The following is a 22,899-nucleotide window of genomic DNA, read 5'->3' on the forward strand; positions in this document are numbered from 1 at the left end:
AGTATTTTATAACACTAAAAATTTTGAGGATTTATATTTAGGTATTTAAATTAATTTGGAATTATGATTTTATTCTAGCAAATGTTGAAAGCCCTGATATAGAAAGTATTTTTAATATGTAATGCACAAAAACGATTTTCACTCTTTCTCGTTCTTTCAGTTTATAAGAAGAAAATACACTGTCAACTTTTTCACACTCCCTAAATATTTTAGTTATATACTGTGACTTATTGCTAAGTAGGTAACCAGTCTCAACTGGCAGTATTGGCTTTCGGCGCAGGCTGTGGCGTTGCCACATTTGCTCGGTATTACTTCAACATAACTCTCGCTTTAACATTATATAAGTGCAGTATTGTACTAGCTCTTTCGTATTACTGGTGACTAGTGCATTAGAGCAACTTGGCAACAACGCGAGGTATTCACAATTATAGTAGAGAACGCAGGATTATCGTCAACAATATGATGTCATTTAAAGTACAGTTCACTTTTCTGTTACAATTAGATAACAATTATGGACATTTCCGCTTTTACAAAATCAAAATGTTTAGTATGGTGGATTTATAGTTTGTTAACATTACTGATTCTAAGTTAGTTTACACTCGTTACAACACATTTTTGTTTACAGTCCATTGACGATAGATTACAGGATTACGGCCATTTATCATCGTAATGTGTTACAACATCAGAAATGCATTTTCAAGAACTGAATGTGTCATCTTCAGTTATCAAATGCTCGCCCATAGAGTATGCCTTACAAAAAAGTTAACAATCCAAACCAAATACAATCCAAACCTAGAGGCCTTACTGAGGTCAGTTCTAGAACATGTAAATAGAGGTCGCTGGTGTTGCGCTAAGTCTTGTAAATTGTAGTTCCTATGCCTGGTCACAGTAACGTACTGTGAACAGTGTTCCCATGAGGCTTCTGTGTTTTAGCTTTTATGTGATTGAAACATCTGGCGACGAACTTAAAGCTCTAAAGTCACTGCTGTGGTGCGTGCATCATGTTAACAGGTGGCGAATCTGTAATTTTTTAGATTATTCGTTTGTTGTCCCTGAACCCATGCTAGGTTCAAGCATTGTGCTTTTGCATATTTTTTAAACTTTGAAGTCGGCATATTCCTCGAAATGTGTTTAGTTTACTTTTTGCGAGCTTAACCATGGTTTAAGATTTGACAACTGAAGAAGAGGGCACATCCCAGTCCTCGAAACGTAGTGTGTTTGTTTTTGAAACACATACCGTTGGCAAGTGGCCTTAATCCATTCAATAGCGTTCACAAATATGTTTTACTGTACAAATGCTATTGACCAGAATCTGTATAATAATTAATAGCTTTAATCAATCTTCGCTGTATAAATATATAAAGAATTTACGTGAAATTTTTAGAACAGGTGTAAATAATCTAGCTTGACAAACTTCGTACGGAATATGAGCCGTCCCAGCGCTGAACAGAAGTGCACGTGCTCCGCCTTAGTCGTTTCGGATCAACATAATTCGTTTTGCTTCGTCGAAAAAACACCACCCAGCCGTGAACTTTTTGTTTGAGACAAAGGTTCGTCCAGTTCTCGTCTTTGTTAGCAAGAAAAAACACCAACATTCTAAATGTATATTATAAAACTTATTGTTTTGATTTAAATGATCTTATTATCAACGAGTTGACAAGTTAACCACTAACTTGTCAACTTTGAATCATCACATTCACTTTACTATTTAATTCTATTTTACACCACCCTCTCCACTGCCTCTCTGCCAATATCTCTTTACTAGATCATCTCTCTATGTCATGCTCATCCATACTTTATAACTGTTTTGAAGAATAATATATTTAGTTGTATTCGTCACTAAATATATAAATAATATATTTATTTGTATTATATTTATATTTATTTATTTTTTAATAAGAACCCGAGGTAGCTTGAATTTTTATTTCTTATTTACATAGCATTTATGTACTAGTAAAACTTGCTATAAGCATTCTATAAGAGAAATAATTGATTTATATTTAAAATTCTATGTATTCAACACAGCATTAAATATTTTAATTTTATATTTTGATATAGAAAAGAACTATTCCCTCAGCATTTTTAAATCAAGTGCTTTCGACATAGTAAATACCTTATTTTCTTAACTGGTGGAAAGAATTGTAAAGCTGTAGCCTACTTAACTAATCTTATTGTGTCTTATTTTTAATTTTAATTAATTGTAACTTACATTGCATAATAACACATTTCTTTGTTATCACCACAGTTTTGTGTGGCCGAATATGACGACTTTCAGTGTCTCTACCTCAGTGGCTGGTGCTGATACAGCTATTTGGCGTATGTGCGTTTATATTTAATGTGTGCGACCAAAACATATGCTTAAAACACAATTTTGTGACAACTTTGTAATTCTGTGTTTTTAAAACCTTTTCGTCCTTCCATCAAAACTACTGTGGCAGACGACCGATGGATTATGGTTTCGCGAAAAAATAGATTGTGCTCACAAACAGTGCAACTTGGCAACCTCATCCTGGTAAAGCCTAGGTACCTATACAATACTGCTAAAGCCCATGAGATAATCAGTAGAATGTGGCATATTGAGGTCGAACATGATCAATGTTCTAGAGGTTTATCAGCTGTTGACCGAACGGCGTATTGGAATCAGGTGGCGACCAGTTGTCGTGTAGGTTATGTTAGATAGAGTAACCGGTTGTCAGTGGTTGACTAAAGAGTAAAAGGGAACCATACATAATTATTACCTGCCAGTCTAGATAGGAAAGCAATGCATAATGGCATTTGGATGTCATCCTGGTTAGGTGTCAGAGACTGCGAGCAGGTGTTGTGTAGGTTATGTTTGATAAAGTAACCGGGTGTCAGTGGATGACAAAAGAGGAAAAAGGAACCATACATAATTATTGACTACGAGTCCAGATAATATGGCAATGTTTATTTGGATTTGGATGGCTTCCTGGTCCAGTGCCAGAGACTGCGAGCAGGTGTTGTGTAGGTTATGTTTGATAAAGTAACCGGGTGTCAGTGGATGAGAAAAGAGGAAAAGGGAACCATACATAATTATTGACTACGAGTCCAGATAATATGGCAATGTTTATTTGGATTTGGATGGCTTCCTGGTCCAGTGCCAGAGACTGCGAGCAGGTGTTGTGTAGGTTATGTTTGATAAAGTAACCGGGTGTCAGTGGATGACAAAAGAGGAAAAAGGAACCATACATAATTATTGACTACGAGTCCAGATAATATGGCAATGTTTATTCGGATTTGGATGGCTTCCTGGTCCGGTGCCAGAGACTGCGAGCAGGTGTTGTGTAGGTTATGTTTGATAAAGTAACCGGGTGTCAGTGGATGACAAAAGAGGAAAAAGGAACCATACATAATTATTGACTACGAGTCCAGATAATATGGCAATGTTTATTTGGATTTGGATGGCTTCCTGGTCCAGTGCCAGAGACTGCGAGCAGGTGTTGTGTAGGTTATGTTTGATAAAGTAACCGGGTGTCAGTGGATGACAAAAGAGGAAAAAGGAACCATACATAATTATTGACTACGAGTCCAGATAATATGGCAATGTTTATTCGGATTTGGATGGCTTCCTGGTCCGGTGCCAGAGACTGCGAGCAGGTGTTGTGTAGGTTATGTTTGATAAAGTAACCGGGTGTCAGTGGATGACAAAAGAGGAAAAAGGAACCATACATAATTATTGACTACGAGTCCAGATAATATGGCAATGTTTATTCGGATTTGGATGGCTTCCTGGTCCGGTGCCAGAGACTGCGAGCAGGTGTTGTGTAGGTTATGTTTGATAAAGTAACCGGGAGTCAGTGGATGACAAAAGAGGAAAAAGGAACCATACATAATTATTGACTACGAGTCCAGATAATATGGCAATGTTTATTCGGATTTGGATGGCTTCCTGGTCCGGTGCCAGAGACTGCGAGCAGGTGTTGTGTAGGTTATGTTTGATAAAGTAACCGGGAGTCAGTGGATGACAAAAGAGGAAAAAGGAACCATACATAATTATTGACTACGAGTCCAGATAATATGGCAATGTTTATTCGGATTTGGATGGCTTCCTGGTCCAGTGCCAGAGACTGCGAGCAGGTGTTGTGTAGGTTATGTTTGATAAAGTAACCGGGTTTCAGTGGATGACAAAAGAGGAAAAAGGAACCATACATAATTATTGACTACCAGTCCAGATAGTACGGCAATGTTTATTTGGATTTGGATGGCTTCCTGGTCTAGTGCCAGAGACTGCGAGCAGGTGAGCCATGGAAGAAAGTGTTTAGTGATATTACAGTTGTAGTGGGCCGGAGGACCTGACCTCCTTCTGGTCGCTTAGAGGTCACATAGCTTCCTTCACTCCGCTCTGTTAGCCACTCGCATCTATCTAACATTACAATTCCCACAACTTCCCACCATTACCAAACACAAGTTCAGTGATGATTCAGCATTTTAGGCAATCAAACACAATATATCTCGCAGTTGCTTGTTTGGTCTAGCTTTTTATTTTTGTAACTGAACTTTAAATTTTCTCACATTCGACATGGAAATTCGAGCCGCCTTTCCACCAACTCCTTTATATCCTACACCGTTCCGCCACAAATAAATTCTTTATTGTCACTGCCTACACGTTCGGAACACACTCCAAGTCAGTGTTCTGTTATTACACGTAAGTAATGGTGCAGATGACAAGTGCTTGCTTACGAATATCAGTGCAAAAAAGTGATTAGATGTTTGATGTTTTAGGCTGAAACAAATTTGTTCATTGCATAAGTGTAACCAGTTTAGTTTTATTATTGCGTTAACTTGAAACGAAGGCATCAAATATGTAAAAGTACTTCTACTGTTTACAATCCTGAACCCGTGAAACATACATTAGCATTAAAATGTAGTTTTAGATAAAAAAAAGTATCTGACATTTTTAAAGAATGTTTAAAAGGAGCTTTATTACTATTTTAAAATTTAATACGGATCCATCACACCTGACTCCGTTCGTAAACCTTATTGTTAGTAATTGTCATTTTCTACAGAAATATCGCAACCGTTTGTCCGCCAACATCGAGAGCCGCCTCGACGTTACAGAGTAAACCGGGGAAGGGATATCAATTAAGCCGCTTTTACGATACTGGGTTTAAACAGCCCGGAGACTCCATTAGCTGATGCCTTTAGAGGAATTGGCTAATGTGGCGTATTTTAAAATGAAGTGTTAGTAAAGGTTGTCCTGTAAATGTTATCTTACTAACTGTAAAGCCCGTCCCTGTGTACCGTTAACCTACCCTACAAAGGTCCTACATTTATTTTATGTGTCCATCTCCTAAATTTTCATAATCTGGCGGTTTCCCGGAGTCGACAGCCCCGGACCGGTTGTCGGGCGGTGGCGATGTCCGCCTCTTGTCCTACAAGTGTTTCGTCATTTCGGCCTAGGCTGCTCTGTCCCGATGGTTTATAACTTCCTCACGACAGCGGTTGACTGCCCCTTAGCTCTATAAATTACTCCTGCTGGATATGCCCCCTTAGAAATGTCATTCAGCGAGAAAGATCTTGTTCTGTGTTATTTAGATAGGGCGTAGCCTTCATTTTAGCATCACGTACTAGCATCAACAGCGACCTCTATACTAAAAATTGGGAGAATACACCACAAGATACAGTGTGAAATATCACGTTCGATACTTGCTTCATACTTTAAATGTATTACGACAAACTATAATTACTCTAATGAATGAATACAATACAAACTGTTAAATATTGCCATTCTTTTGGATTAATTATTACATAACGACATGATTTTTTTTTAATGCAAGTACAGTAAATGTATAGATGTATATAAATTATAGGGCAGCGTTGGAGGCCTTGCGTTTTGTACTCTCCACCATCTTAACGAATCCATCCCCACAATTTCTTAGTCCTTTGTTGTCAAAGGTGCTTTCATCATTAGTAAATCTCTTCTGGCACGATAATGTTGCGCAGTTGTGCAATGTTTACTTTTAATCGTCTTGCGGCTTTATTAGTAAGATTCTGCTGAACACGGGATGTTGATAGGTAGCTTCTAGTTTAACAGTATACCCGTTGTTTTTTTTTTTTTTTTTTGGAACACTGCTCTGAGGCATTTATTACACTATATGCTAGCATAAGCATACTTGAGTATACTACTTATGTTTGTACTGTAACATCTAAAAAGGATGCCGTAAGCTGGACTTATCAGTACACACTGTCTAATTGGTTTTTAGACATCAGCTAAAAAATTTCTTCGTGAACTCGGATTTTATTGGAAACGTATATGAACATGGTCACTGACATACACCATACTTCAACAGGAACTCTACTTAATTGGGTGTCTATTTTCAGAAAACACCGAACTTGAGATATTCCTCACTAGTATCAAATGCATATACCACACCATACGAGGCGGTAACCATTGTACATGTACCACGATGCTTTATATTACCACAAAGCTGCTCATTTCAATGAGTATATTTATTCAACAGAAATCTGTCATTGGATTGTAGGAATGAATGCCTTCAGGGTACCTATGTCATTCATTGCCTTTGCCTTCTCTCTGTATATCCCGAAGGTTATTTTGCATTGCAAATCAAAGTGTTATTTGGTTCAGACCAGGAATGTTCACCATTATGATTATTGGGGTAGAGATAATTATAGAATGCAGCAGGATAGATACCCTTGTGGGGCAGGTTGAGTGTCTAGCTAATCAAAGGGCTTTCTGGATGTATAAAGCAATTAAATGATTTAAAATTGTACTTTATTGGCAAATACATGGATAATCGCTGAAATTATCTATTTTTTATGATTAGTGATTAATTTAATAATTTGACTCCAGTTCGACAGTGAATCTTTTAAAGTGAATAATATCTTCCGTTTAGTATTTTGGGATCAAACTTTATTTTTATCTCAGTTATCTGTACATTTTGAACATATTAACTTTGTATGCCTATACACGAAAATTCGTTCAACATTAATTTTGTCACCACAGTTTAACTGATCCTGAGAGAAACTTGTCAATCACTGATAGCCGTGAACATTATATCTATATTATTAGCAGAATTTCTTGATTTTTGTACGGTGATTTTAAGCACCTAAAACTATTATTTGATTTATATATTTGCTATCAATCTAAAGCTCTTACTCTCTAGATGTGCCTTTCGTGGATTTCAAATAGAGCCAAATTTATAGTTAATCTTAAGTTAGGTATTTAATCTTATTGGAGAAGACGCGGTAGCTCACGATGGCTGATGCTATGATTCATACCTTCTTCTTTCTTCGTTTAAGAGCGCAAGAGTGGTACCACATCAAAAGGAGCGCCCTTTTATTTAGTTATGGTAGAGGGTTTATATTGCAGTACTAATATCGAATTGTAGCTGTCAGAATACATTTTTGTGATTATTCGGTATTTACAAGTTCGTGACAATCATGTCGTTAAGTTTTAGTTTATTAATGTTTAATTTAATTTTTTAACTGTGCTTATGATACTAATAAACTCAGTTTTCTTAGTTCTTTTAACTTATTAACACGTTTAATGTTACATTACAAATTATGTAGTATGTTTGTAGTTTATATAAATCTAAAACAATTGAACAATTGAAGCGAAATGTTTACAACCGAATTACTAGCTTTTGGTCGTATCAATACGGTGTTAATATATTCCAATAAGTTATTAGGTTTATTTAGATTACGCAATATTTACTTGGGACATTGTATACTTAGTATCTCCATATTGCCAATAAAAGAAACTGTTATTTCGAAGTGTAGACATTAAAATACCTGCATGTAGAAAAGATTGAAACAGGTATCAGTTTTTGTCAGAAAGAATGGAAAAGAAACTGGGTTATTTTTTACAATTATCCCCTTTTACCAGGACTGTTCAATCCTAGAATATGTCGTAGTATGCAGAACAGAGAGCCAGCCATCTCACTGTCACAATTTTCACTGCCACAGCCACATTAATAACTACATATAGCCTAAAAGTAGCATAAAAAATAAATATATTAGTTGTAAATTTAATCTAAGTATGTTTTATCTCCAACATTCAAATTATCTTACATTGTTGATTAGTTTACATGATTATACATTCTAAATATATAGCTGAGATTGAAATAATATGGCAAGATGAAGTTATCCGGGTGACGTGTCTGGCGAGGCTGTGTCGGTACGAGGGGGGGGGGTGCGAGTCTGACAGAGCGACTAGACCCATTGATATCTCTCATTAGATAAATACCGGAAACAATGAGACAATAATTCTGATCAACCGGTTTTAAACAATACACATTTTAAACCTTTTTATTTAAAGAGTTAAATATGAGCCAAATATGTGTGTAGGTAACTAATACTTTTAAAGGTGTGTTGCTGTTAAAACGAACTAAATTGAATTAATTATACATTTTTACAGCATAATATTTTAGTGGTAAGGAAAGAAAATGTTTGTTTTATATATATATATATAACGGATTGGCTTTATAATAGAACAAACATGTTATAATGAGGTTCATTAAAACATTTCAAATAAATAATTGTACAAGTCATACTTTTCATCTTTTTTATAACAATTTTAACGAAGTTCATATATATGGTGTCTGGGTACTCAAATCCGTTTACTCATCTCACAAAGTTCTCATGTAAGACTCTCGCCACTGGTGTAAGGCGTGGTTAGAGCCCCCCCCCCCCAATAACAGCAATCACCAAGGACGGGTGATAACCCAGGACACCTGGTAGGGATTTCCACTACCGTCGTAATATAAATCTTTACAAAGCAATACCGATCGGCAAATGATTTGTCAGGAGTCACGCTACGATCCCAACATGAGCTATACGCCACTGTGTAAGGCGTGCCCAGAGTCCTACTCTCTCAGAGCAATCACCAAGGACGGGTGATAACCCAGGACACCTGGTAGGGATTTCCACTACCGTCGTAAAATCAATCTTTCCAAAGCAATACCGATCGGCAAATGATTTGTCAGGAGTCACGCAACGATCCCAACATGAGCTATACGCCACTGTGTAAGGCGTGGTCAGAGTCCTACTCTCTCAGAGCAATCACCACGGACGGGTGATAACCCCGGACACCTGGTAAGGATTTCCACTACCGTCGTAAAATCAATCTTTACAAAGCAATACCGATCAGCTAATGATTTGACATGAATCACACTATGTCCCTAACATGAGCTATACGCCACTGTGTAAGGCGTGGTCATAGCCCCTTTCTCTCAGAGCAATCATCAAGGACGGGTGACAATCCCGGATGCCTGGTGGGGATTTTTACTTCCCTCGTAAAGATTCTTTTAAAGTAATTCCAGATCAACTACTGATTTGAGAGGAGCCACACTATCTCCACAACACGAGCTATATAAGCCATGTTTTATGGATCAGTGCCGTTGACCTAAAACCTACTGCAAAATTTTAACTTGCTCAGCATGTTTTAAGTGGGTTATCATACATTACTGAATAATTTCCAGTGTTATTTTGCACAATTTAATTTTCTTGGGACTTATTTTACCTACACATTTGTGAGGAATCAACTTTTAAAAACTAATTTGCTCAAGTAATACAATTCCTAGTAATATAATTGGCTCGACGTTAACGAACCCATCATTTGAGGAGTTAAAAGAAGTTTAATTTATTTCCGCCTGTCTGTCCGCACGGTATAAGACTTTAGATCTTGCATGAAGCCTCATTCCTATATAGGCAAAACGGGAGGGTTGCATTGAGTCCAGTTTTCATTAAGTCCAGCTCTGAATTTCCAGCAAAAAACTACATTAAATAAAGTGCTTGTTTCATAAAGTCCAGTTTTCACAAAGTCCAGGTCTTTAATATTAATTTAAAATATAACACAGTTTCATAAAGTCCAGGTATCACTGAGTCCAGTTCTGAAATATTATTAAAATACAGCAGTCTCAGTAAGTCCAGTGGCATAGAGTCCAGGAGTACAGTCTCAACCAGCAGTTGGACATCCATTGCCGCGTGCAGCTGCAAGTAGTTTGCGTCGTTCACCTGCAGGCGCGTTTCATAACTCAGATTAATTATACCTTAATATATTTGATTTTAAGGTTTGTTTCGCTTTATATACACTTTTAAAATATGCTTGATGGTTAGTTATAACTGAAATTAATTTGTAGCGTTTACCATTGAGAAATACTTTTGTACACAATATACGAGTATTGTGTATTGTACCGCATCTCTCTAGTCAACAAACTTCAGATATACTGTACCGATTATCTGAAAGTGTAAAACTAAAAAATTAAATATTATTACATGTTGTGACTCTGTAGTTTGTACTCGAATAAACAACACACACGTAACATACCTTTGTGATTACGAATACAATGTCTGAATGTTCACGGTGTCCGTTTCATGTTAATGATCTTCACATCTTAACGACCACAGTGATGCAATGTTAGGTTACTAATTGTATTATCCGTAAGTATATTTGGACTTTTATTTATACATTTTAATTTTGGAAATAATCTAGTCACATCAATTGCTAATCAGTGGTTTTATTATATATCGATATCCATTTGTTGACTTACTTTTACCAGTGATTTATTGCATGTGATGACATAAATACTCAATTTCTTGTATATTTATATAATTGAAGCATATGCACCACTTTAAATATAAACTTTCAAGCTTTTGAAATTCAACAGCAGTAGGAATTATATATCTTTAGATTTCGAAATTCTGTAAACGGAAAATGTAAAAAAAAAAAATACTTAGTCCTAATAACGTGGCTAGTAGGACTGCTGGTTGGAATAATATTTTAGAAGTTTAAAGAAATGTGTGACCACAGTTTTGGTAAAATTGTTAGAGACAGAAAATATGGATATTCCAAGGCCAAAATAAAAACTTAAAAATAAAAATATGGACGGTTTTAGTAGACTATACATGAAAGATACAAGTTACTAAATGCTATCTCCCTACAAAATAAATTAATAAATAATTACTCTCTGGAGCTTCATTCGTATACATACTGTAAAGTTATTACAGTTTATTGTTAAGCCTTTTTTTATTTTGGTATTATTACGAAATTGCCTATATTTTAAAATACTGCCTGCAGTTTCTAGTGGAGTGACTAAAACTTTTCTAACAGTTTATTACGTGTAGTTTAGTAGTGTTATGAGTAAACTTTTTCAAGTTTGGACATTAAACAAGAGTTGTATTAAAATATTTTAAGCTATTCCTATTTCCATTGCTGTATTTTGATGAATGAATTTCACTATATAATCCTATAAATTATACTGCCATCACCCATTTTACCCAACCCTGCCTTCAAAGGAGTGGAATTTTTTTTAATTGTTAGACCCGCCATTGTTTACATATAGCATATAGGCATACTATGTGGCGTCTATATCAAACTTACCCTTTTGTATACCTCATAATTTCATAACTAAACGGTCGGCACTCAGTATTTGATATCATACATACAGCATACATATCATTCCTATGAAATAGAAGTGTTATAATTTTCATATAAGTCGTTAACTGATAGCCAAAGAAAAGTGTTCAGAAAAATGTCCTTCCATACTTTTGAGAATATAAGTAAGCAAACGAATGGACGGACATCGACGTTCATCCGTTTATCACGAGGGTGTATAATAGTAAATAGTCATATAGTTTCCTCTGTTTTACTGAAAACCATTAAAGCTTTTCTTCAAAATCACTCCTTGATTAAATTACTAAATATTTTTCAATCCTTAAAATGATTACAAACACAAACTTTTTCTTTAAACCGATTCGTGTAAAAATTTACAATACATTCCATCTAATTGAAATTTAAATATGACGCCCCCATTATTATCTGATCTTGACAAAATTTGACATTAAAGATTATATTATATTGAAAGGAACTTTAGATTTTTATGGTATTAAAATCAATTTAGTCCCAGTTTTACTTTTAACGTTTTACAAAATGATTCCACACGTTTAGACAAAATGTGTAGATTTTATAGGCTTTTAAATAGTTGAAAATTGATTTTGACATACAGTTAGACTTAACAACCCTAATAAACCCGATTTAATCTTGCCATTATAAAATATTATTTTAATCTTTGAGAAATTTTACGCAACAAGTAGGCCTTTTTGGTGATTAGAAACAGTGAAGTACAGTGTGTATTTTAGTTTTAACAGTAAATGTAGCTATGCATTTGAATTTATTTTTTTATTCATATTCTAAATTAATGTTAATTCAAAATTCGATCCTGACTACAGCTTAGGAAAGCTTCATGTTGTCCTCTTTTTATTCCATTCATAAATGTTTAGATTTCGCCTTAATATCATAAAAATAAATCTAATCTTAACATTTTTATTGTTATTTATTTTAAAATTGTATTAACACACAGAATATGTGTGCAACATATAACTGATATGCAAAGCTTTCATTCCAAGGTTAATAAATTGTGATTTAATATTACTCCTTCAGTAGGTACTGGCATCATATTTAGGTAGATACTGGCATCATATTTAGATGTTTTTGCAAGCAAAACTTCTTCTCTTTTAACACCCATCTGATCAGGTGCAGAATCTACCCTTCTACAGGAATCCAATAATTTTATCTTACCACTCAGATAACACTTATGCAAGAATATCTCTGAAGACAATGCATAGTGATAAAAATCAATAGTATACCAAACACCCGAAATCTCAACTCACCACACTAGGTCAGGAACTGCATTGGCTACAACCCATGTCCAGTATCACTTCTTACCTGTAGCTCAAAATGATAGCAGCACTCCACACACAACTAGGAATATATCAAAGGAATGTCACTGGAAAAAATCTTAATCTAGTAGTATCTCTGACACAGAGTAAAATTTAGTTTTATTAGATAATCATTCAAGTGATGTAACTCACTTTACTACTCACTAATTAATAGTAAATTGTATCTTCAGGAGTAAGGGATTCCAATAAATATGCAAGTCTAGTTTAATAAATTTGTTTAATCATACAAAAATAAAAATTTACTAAATAAAATCACCAGTTATTAAATATTTTATTTTTTAATATTAGTTTAATAAATTTGTTTAATCATACAAAAATAAAAATGTACTAAATAAAATCACCAGTTATTAAATATTGTATTACCCCTGTTTAAATGTTTTAATTTGACCATTTTAGATTAATCAAAATATCATAATTTAAATAATTACAACAAAAAGATTAATAAGTTGAAAAATACAAATTAGTTTGAAAAAATTATATAAAATCATTGACTCTATTATGGAATTAAAATAATAAAATACAAAAATAAAATTTTAAAATTATGTTTACTATATAGTAATAATAATATAGAATGGTTGATATATTGCTTAAGAATTATTCTATATTCAAATATCAATGGTATTTTCTATGTATTCTGTTGGATGTTTGAGACATGTGTTGTAACATCTTTAAAATAATTGTAAATATTCTAGTTTTATATTAAAATTTGCTGTAAAAAGACAGGAATTTCTACAGCTACTGTACTCAAAAAGGAGGTACATAAGAACAAAGCTGGTAGGAATTTAATACAAGAACTGTTTTGTTAAATTAAACTGTACTTGGTGTATATAAGTGATTCTGTTCACTTAAGAACTTTATCTATATTAGTGACACTATTGTCACTAGGTTGTTTTTCCAGTTGTGTTAACAAATGAACATTATATGCACATTGAAGCATATTACAATGTGAATTTTCTTCCTTGTCTGGACCAAAGATACAATATAAGGTAGTGCTACAGTCCAATACTTCCCTTTGACACTTTCATGTACATTATTCAATTGTAATATGAATTTTAAAAATCCATAGAATTTTAAGCAGTAACCACTATTAAGACTTATTACTTTTATAAAATATATTTGCTATGAGTGATGTTGCTCACTTCAACATTTCATGTTGTTACTGAACTGTTTCTTTTTCAGGTAGTGTTTCAAAATAAACCATGAATGCATAACTAATGAAGCATTTATTAATGATAATATTCTTACCTGCCTATACTAATGATACACTGTAATATGTAAAATTGCTCACATTTAAAGTCCAATTATCTTATTAGGACTGTTGTACACTGAATTTAATACGTTCGTAAACTTTAAAAAAATACAAATAAACGTCCTAATTTTATAAACTTAAGTTATACCATGAATTTATACTGCTCACTTCAGTATTTAATTTAGTCACAGAACAGTTTCAGACAGTTTTTACAAATAAACAATAAACTCAACGCAAATGCAAATTTGGAAACGTTGATGAATTATAGTTTTAATACTAGTCTAACAAAAGATACCATATGTTATATTGCTCACATCTACTGTAGAATATCTCTCTTGGACCATTTCAATATACACTTACAGTTTTACATAGAATAAGTAACATTCACAGTGTCTTTAAAAGGTAAATACTGTTAGACTTCTTACTATTATAAACCTTAATTAAACCATGAATTGATACTGTTATCTCTGACCAGTTTCAGATAGTGTTCAGAAATAAATAATAAATGTAAAACACCTGTTAAAGCATTTATGAATAACAGTTTTCTTACTTGTCTAAACTAATGGTGCAATAAGTGGTACTGCTCATAATTACAGTTTAATTCTTAGTTTAAACCATTTTCATGGATGTTATTACACAGTTATACACTGGATTAAGAATATTACTTTTAAAATAAAGTTATAACATAAAATGATAGGTACTGCTTTACTTCAGTATGTCATTTAATGCCAATACCTAGTTTCAGGTATAACAATAATTATTGATTGCACTTAAACAACTGAAAACACATACTACATTACTTTCCTTCTTTATCTGGGCCAATATTACAATAAACTATATTGCTGACATTCATAGCTCTTTTCATCTCTTTCACTACTTCCACGAATAACCAACATGCATATAACTTTTTCAAATGTAAACACTAACCCTTAACTAAAGTTAAAGAGCATACGGTTTATTTAAGCATTATATTTAGTGTCACTGACGAGTTTCAGTTACAATTTGCGAATAAATATTGAATGCAATTAAATTGGTGTACCATTATATAATATTATTTATCTTAATTGTAAGGACCCAAAGTACAATATGAAATTTTGCTTACGTTTACAATTCTATTCCTCTCTTTGACAATTTCCATGTACACCATTCAGAAGTAATCTGAATTTACAACATTATCAGGATTTTTATAAGGTAAACTATGTTTGAACTTTTACCTTTATAAACTAAAATTATACCATGAAGTTATACTGCTCACTTCAGAAATTCATTTAATACCACTGGTCAGTTTCAGGTAGTGTTTACAAATAAATATTAATTGCACTTCAAACGTTGAAGCATTATACAATATTAATTATCTTAATTGCAAGGACCCAAAGTACAATATGTGATTATTGCTCACATTTACAATTCCATTCCTCTCTTTGACCACTTTCATGTACACCATTTCAGAAGTAATCTGAATATATAACATTAGTAGGACCTTTACAAGGTAAACAATGTTAAGACTTTTTACCTTCATAAACTAAAGTCATGCCATAAAGTGATACTGCTCACTTCAGAAATTCATCTGATACACCACCTGTCAGTTTCAGGTAGGGGTTAATATTACAAATAAATATTAAATCCCCTTCAAACGTTGAAGCAATATATAATATCAATTCTTAGGACCCAAAGTACAATATGTGATTTTGCTCACATTTACAATTCCTTTCCTCTTTTTGACCATTTTCATGGACACCATTCAGAAGTAATCTGAATATATAACATTAGTAGGACCTTTACAAGGTAAACAATGTTAAGACTTTTTACCTTCATAAACTAAAGTCATGCCATAAAGTGATACTGCTCACTTCAGAAATTCAGTTGAGACCACTGGTCAGTTTCAGGTAGTGTTTACAAATAAATATTAATTGCACTTCAAACGTTGAAGTATTATATAATATTAATTATATCTTAATTGTAAGGCCCTAAAATACAATATGTGATTTTGCTCACATTTACAATTCCATTCCTCTCTTTGACCATTTCCATGTACACCATTCAGAAGTAATCTGAATATATAACATTAGTAGGACCTTTACAAGGTAAACAATGTTAAGACTTTTTACCTTCATAAACTAAAGTCATGCCATAAAGTGATACTGCTCACTTCAGAAATTCAGTTGAGACCACTGGTCAGTTTCAGGTAGTGTTTACAAATAAATATTAATTGCACTTCAAACGTTGAAGTATTATATAATATTAATTATCTTAATTGTAAGGCCCTAAAATACAATATGTGATTTTGCTCACATTTACAATTCCATTCCTCTCTTTGACCATTTCCATGTACACCATTCAGAAGTAATCTGAATATATAACATTAGTAGGACCTTTACAAGGTAAACAATGTTAAGACTTTTTACCTTCATAAACTAAAGTCATGCCATAAAGTGATACTGCTCACTTCAGAAATTCAGTTGAGACCACTGGTCAGTTTCAGGTAGTGTTTACAAATAAATATTAATTGCACTTCAAACGTTGAAGTATTATATAATATTAATTATCTTAATTGTAAGGCCCTAAAATACAATATGTGATTTTGCTCACATTTACAATTCCATTCCTCTCTTTGACAATTTCCATGTACACCATTCAGAAGTAATCTGAATATATAACATTAGTAGGACCTTTACAAGGTAAACAATGTTAAGACTTTTTACCTTCATAAACTAAAGTCATGCCATAAAGTGATACTGCTCACTTCAGAAATTCAGTTGAGACCACTGGTCAGTTTCAGGTAGTGTTTACAAATAAATATTAATTGCACTTCAAACGTTGAAGTATTATATAATTTAAATTATCTTAATTGTAAGGCCCTAAAATACAATATGTGATTTTGCTCACATTTACAATTCCATTCCTCTCTTTGACCATTTCCATGTACACCATTCAGAAGTAATCTGAATATATAACATTAGTAGGACCTTTACAAGGTAAACAATGTTAAGACTTTTTACCCTTATAAACTAAAGTCATGCCATGAAGTGATAATGCTCACTTCAGAAATTCATTTGAGACCACCTGTCAGTTTCAGGTAGGGGTTAATATTACAAATAAATATTAAATCCTTTCAAACCTTAAAGCATTATATAATATTAATTATCTTAATTTTAAGGACCCAAAGTAAGATATGTGATTTTGCTAACATTTACAATTTCATTCATCTCTTTGACCATTTCCATGTACACCATTCAGAAGTAATCTGAATTTGTCATTGTCCTGAACATTGTCAGGATCTTTATAAGGTAAACTATGTTTGACCTTTTACCTTTATAAACTAAAATTATGCCATGAAGTTATACTGCTCACTTCAGAAATTCATCTGATACCACCTGTCAGTTTCAGGTAGGGGTTACAATCACAAATAAATATTAAATCCCCTTCAAACTTGAAGAATTATATAATTATATCAATTGTCAGAATCCAAAGTACAATATGTGATTTTGCTCACATTTACAATTCCATTCCTTACTTTGGCCATTTTCATGTACACCATTATACAGTACTAATCTTAACATAAAACATTAGAAACACCTTTATAAGTTAATCAATGTTAAGACTGTTTTACCTTTACAAACTAAAATTATGCCATGAAGTGATACTGCTCACTTTAGAAATTCATTTGATACCGCTGGTCAGTTTCAGGTAGAGTTTACAAATACGTAATACTGTAATATGAAATGCACTTCAAACGTTGAAGCATTATACAATATTAATTATCTTTATTGCCAGGACCCAACGTAAATTATGTGATTTTGCTCACGTTTACAATTCCATTCGTCTCTTTGACCATTTCCATGTACACCATTCAGAAGTAATCTGAATTTATAACATTATCAGGATCTTTATAAGGTAAACTATGTTTGACCTTTTACCTTTATAAATTAAAATTATGCCATGAAGTTATACTGCTCACTTCAGAAATTCATCTGATACCACCTGTCAGTTTCAATTAGGGGTTACAATTACAAATAAAAATAAATTAAATCCCCTTCAAACGTTGAAGCATTATATAATATCAATTATATCAATTGTTAGGACCCAAAGTAAAATATGTGATTTTGCTCATATTTACAATTCCATTCCTCTCTTTGACATTTTCATGTACATTATGGAGTAGAAATCTGAATATACAACATTAGTAGATCTTTATAAGATAAACAATGTTAAAAGATTTTACTCGTATGATCTAAAATAATGCCATGAAGTGATACTGCTCACTTCAGAAACTCATTTGATGAAGCTAGTTTCTGGTAGTGTTTGCAACTAAATATGCACTTCTAACATTGAATCATTATACAATTTTAATTATCTTAATTGTCAGGACCTAAAGTACAATATGTGATATTGCTTACATTTACAATTCCATTCCTCACTTTGGCCATTTCCATGTGTATTAAACAGTATAAATATGAATATAAAACATTAACAATATGTTTATAAGGTAAACAATGTTAAGACTTTTTACCCTTATAAACTAAAGTCATGCCATGAAGTGATAATGCTCACTTCTGAAATTCATTTGATACCACTGGTCAGTTTCTGGTAGTCTTTACAAATAAAGATTAAGTGCATTTCAAAAGTAGGAATCTTATACAATTTAATTATCCTTATTGTCAGGCCCTAAGGTACAATATGTGATTTTACATATTTTACAATATGTACACTATTCAGTAGTAATCTGAATTTACAACATTATCAGGATCTTTATAAAGTAAACAATGTTAGATTTTTTACCAATATAATCTAAAATTATGCCATGAAGTGACACTGCTCACTTAAGAAATTCATTTAAATTCATTTGATACCCCTGGTCAGTTTTAGGTAGTGAATTATGTGATTTTGCTCACATTTACAATTCCATTCCCCTTTTTGGCCATTTCCATGTACACTATTCAGTAGTAATCTGAATTTACAACATTATCAGGATCCTTATAAGGTAAACAATGTTAGACTTTTTACCATTATAAACTAAAATTATGCCATAAAGTGATACTGCTCATGTCAAAAATTCATTTAATACCACCAGTCAGCTTTAAGCCTTGAGGCATTATATAATAATAATTATCTCAATTGTCAGAACCCTAAGTGAAATATGTGATCTTGCTCACATTTACAATTCCATTCCTCTCTTTGGATATTTCTGCCAAATGCCCTTCAAAACGTTGAGGCCTTTTTAATTTTCACTATCTCATTGGTTAAGACCAAAAACACAATAATATATGTTGTTTGGTCACATATAAAAGGTTTATTAATTTTTTGGGCCTTATTATTGTTTAAATTAAATAATAAATTTGTAACAGATGTAGCATTTATTAAAACTAAAACACTGCCTTCTTTATTGATTTTGATTAATTATTTAAAGAAAAATTTTATTTTCTTACTTCTCTATACTAAACATTTAATATGCAATACTGCTTAAATCTACATTCAATTGATGTTAATGAATAGAGGTAGGTGGACAGTTTACAGCAGAGCGTTTATAATCCGAAACAATTGGTGCAAAGGCTGGTGCAAAGGAGTGTTCATATCAATTTAAATGGGAAAAAGAAAAAGTTAAACATGTTCGTTTGCTTCAGTGTTAACAGCCGTTTCTTTTGCCCTGTTGATCGTGCACAGCTATGCTGCATGCGTTCCTGCTGGCCCATACACTCCATACCCAGTTCACCTGTAACAAATATCAATCTTGGTGTAATAGAGTATTTATTCAGAAAATTAGCTACTAGTGGCTTTTTCTATTTTACTAAAATAGACTCTAGCTGATGATATCAAATTTAGTACATAATAAATTGATTCAATTGCCTTTGTGTATTTTTTTTATATGACCAGCTCTTGATATCAACCCATCTTCTTAAATTAAGTGGATTCAGTAATGTTCTCAAAACAGCCTAAATAAAAAATACTGCAGGAAACTTTAACCCTATGGCTATTCACCATTTTATACATTTTGCCCTAAAACTGTTCAACATTTCAGCATGGCGTTTTAGCCAAATATAAATAAAAAAAACACAAAATTTTATTTGTATTGACAATTCCACTCTCTACAAATAGGTATATACATATGCTAAAGCATGAAAAATAAGCATTACAGCAAATTTATTGCACACCGATGTTGGCATGAAACAGTATTCCACAAAAACAGGAATGATGATAAATCTTTTTGAAAAAGCCAATAGGTTAATATTCTTAATACAAACCAGTTTGTCATCAGATAGTTTTAAAATAAGTTAGACTTCTAGACTGATGTACACATACTGGGTAGAAAACCCTTGCAGATGCAGGAAACAAATATAACATGACCCTTTGAAACATTATTGTATTGCTTATGAAATTGTTATTAAGCTGTGGCTGACAACCTCTTAGTACAGAAAAAAGCTTAGTTTTAAATAGCTTTTTCCTTTTGTTATTTAATATTAAATATGAATTTCAATACCAATATGACAAGTTTACATGTTTGAATTATACTGTGTTATTCCATTAATTTTATAATTATAAATAGATTTTTCATTCAATCTTTTTACAATGTAAGCATAAAATAAGAGTACCATTAAGAAATACTCAGGGAATAAATGAAGGATGAATAGCTGACACAGCAAGTAGAATAGCTGCTAGCTTCCAGGTCATTGATTGAAGATCTCTGAAGATCTCAATCACATGGAGGAGTAAAAGATGAGCAGTTTCAGGAAGTAAGGAACAGAAGGCAGCATCCTGGCAAGATCCTGAAAAAAGAATTTATATACATTTTGCCAATATTCTCGCCACTTTTACACACTGTTCTCTAATTTAAATAATCGAATTAATGTTTAACAACATGCAAGAGGTTAATTTCCACCGACATGAAACTGGCCATAGATTCCCTCCATAAAAAGAACGAGTACCAGGAACTAGTTCCTAACTGAATCCTAACCTAGTTCATCAACTCAAACCATACAAAATATATATTTCATTAATAACGTGAAGATAAATACTACAAATAAAGATTTTAAATGAACAAACACTACTCTAATGATAATAATCTCCATTTATAGCGGCCATTTTCAGTACTATAATCATTTAACAAGGCAAGTTCTGAGAAACCCTACAAATGGTCCAGTACCTAAAAAACGTACGAGCAAAATTTAATAAAACCTTCTATACACATTTACTACATGGTCTACTATACTAAAATATAAGCCTCATACTTAGGCGGCGCCTATTTTCGGAACAACAACAATTTTACAGGCCAAGTGCTGACAAAAACCAACTTATGGATAGCCGTACTTCAAAAACGTACGAGCCAAATTTAATAAAACTTTCTATACATATTCACTACTACATGGTCTACCATACTAATATATAAGCCTCATTCTTAGGCCGCGCCTATTTTCGGAGCCACATCGATTTTACAGGCCAAGAACTGACAAAAACCAATCTATGGATGGCCGTAACTCAAAAACTTACGAGCCAATTTTTACGTTCTAGGAATGAGTCTTATATTTTAGTATAAAAGACTATGTTATGAATGTATGTAGAAAGTTTTATCAATATTGGGTCATATGTGTTTTTGAGGTACGGCCGTGTATGTTTTTCTAGAACACGTAAGAACATGTAACACGTAAAATCGATAATATCTCCGAAAATAGGCGCAGCGAATGAGGCATTTGTTAGAGTACAGTAGGCCAAGTACTGAATGTATTTAGAAAGTTTTATAAAAATTAGCTCGTACGTTTTTGAGATACGGCTATCTATAGATTTTGTTTTTCAGTGTTTGATACGTAAAATCTTCTCCGGAAATAGTCGAGGCCTAAGAATAAGGGTAGTAATATAATACAGTATACCATGTATTCAACGTAATGTATTAAGTACGGTATATTCTATAGATTCTTTTGTATTTGTACTTTTTGTTTTTAAATTATAAAATTTTTTAGTTTTATTAATTGAACTGGTTCAGAGTTGATTGTAGTTCAGTAACTAGGTCAGGAGTAGTTTTAAGAACCAGATTAGGATTCGTGTCAGAGGATTAGTTCTTTTTATGGATGAAATGTATGGGCAGTTTCACACTGCTAAATTTCCGCATTTGTCGAAATCCAAGAGTATTATTATTTTTAAAAACATAAGTAACTTGGGAACTCGTATTCTATGTTCTCATATATTTCTTCGTGTGACCTAATTAAAAAGTTATTGTTTCCTTCACCCAATTCGTCAAAATTTCCTGATGCAAATATATAAAATTAGAGATACAATCACTCAATCACAATACATTCACACATTATGCACATTGTCCTTTTAATTTTATAGTACAATTTTCTTTATTTATGCGCTTAAAAATTACGTTCAGGAGTTAGCTGACGTGCGACATCCCGCGTAGTCTCAAATTTCCAGCAAATTCAACAGTATTTAATTGCTTTAATTGACACATTGTTATTTGCAGATAATTAAAAGTAGTTTATTCTGAGACACAGTGGGTCAAACAAATCACAAAGACTTTTTTAGAAGATTTCCTTTCGAAGAAAAATAAAAAAACATATAACAAGAATTATATTTCGATATAAAGAAAAGTCCTGTGAAGAATTTACAGCACTCCTATATAATATTGTACTTCATAATCACTGGTATAGCAAAAAATAAATTCAAAGTCTTATTTATTTCATATTTAAAAAATACAAAATATTTATCTCCTATAAATGAGTACAATGAGTCTGTATCGTTTCGTTCCCACGAGAATCTGCAATTACGCGAGTCGCCGGAAGTTCACTATCAAACGGAATTTCCGGTCCATGAGGGGTTTTAGAAGTGAACGTCCGAGCACCCTGTATTAAAAAGAAAACACATTTAGATCGCCTATGATATCGATCTTTCCTCATAAGTATTAAAGTATGGTTAATATTTTATGAAATTTTGGGCTTATTTAG

The 22,899-nt window shown here is 32.8% G+C and overlaps 1 protein-coding gene and 1 long non-coding RNA gene across 2 annotated transcripts in view; one reads left to right on the top strand and one right to left on the bottom strand.

Moving 5' to 3' along the window:
- Positions 1-22,899, top strand: part of LOC124352669 (F-box/LRR-repeat protein 7-like) — a 103,667-nt gene that overhangs the window by 18,600 nt on the left and 62,168 nt on the right. The gene's annotated exons all lie outside the window — the stretch shown is intronic.
- Positions 19,364-21,294, bottom strand: LOC124352671. Its single transcript, XR_006921524.1, has 2 exons — positions 20,554-21,294; positions 19,364-19,676 (listed from the first exon to the last, which is right to left on the bottom strand). It is a non-coding gene; the product is annotated as an uncharacterized LOC124352671 (long non-coding RNA).

This window comes from Homalodisca vitripennis, chromosome 1 (assembly GCF_021130785.1).
Source record: "Homalodisca vitripennis isolate AUS2020 chromosome 1, UT_GWSS_2.1, whole genome shotgun sequence".
Taxonomy (NCBI): Eukaryota; Metazoa; Arthropoda; class Insecta; order Hemiptera; family Cicadellidae; genus Homalodisca; species Homalodisca vitripennis.